The sequence below is a fragment of the Eimeria tenella genome, genomic scaffold (genome assembly GCF_000499545.2).
Source record: "Eimeria tenella Houghton genomic scaffold, Eth_scaff3087, whole genome shotgun sequence".
NCBI classification, from domain to species: Eukaryota; Apicomplexa; class Conoidasida; order Eucoccidiorida; family Eimeriidae; genus Eimeria; species Eimeria tenella.
The window spans coordinates 1,189-1,712 of record NW_013542956.1 but is presented as its reverse complement, the minus strand read 5'-3'; positions in this window follow the sequence as shown (position 1 = coordinate 1,712).

Genomic DNA, 524 nt, shown 5'->3' with positions numbered 1-524 from the left:
CCAGCTAGCTGGCTGGTTAGCTAGCTAGCTAGCTAGCTTGCTAGCTGGGCGGCTAGCTAGCCAGCTGGCCAGCTAGCCAGCTAGCCAGCTAGCTAGCTAGCTAGCTAGCTAGGACTGACGACGAGGAGATGGAGGGCGACGGCCCTGGGGAGCGCGTGGAGGAGCTGCGCGTTGAAGCTGCTGGCAGCAGCAATGAAGAAGCGCTCGAGGTTGGGGGCTTTGAGGGCGGGGTTGGCTAGCTGGCTAGCCATGGCGACAGCTAGCCGCTGCAGCAGCAGCGGCTTGCTGCTGGCAGCAAACAGCGCAGCAGCGCCGCTGCACACCACCGCCTGCCGGCCCCACGGCCGCAGCAGCCCCGAGGCTTCGAACTGGCCCTGCAGGTCCCCCAGCGCGAGCTCTGCGCCGCACTGCGCTGCTGCTGCTGCTGCTGCTGCTGCTGCTGCTGCTGCGCGGGGCACGTGGAAGGCAATCGCCGAACGCCCGCAAGAAGGACAAGACACCAGCAGCAGCAAAGTTCCCGTCGA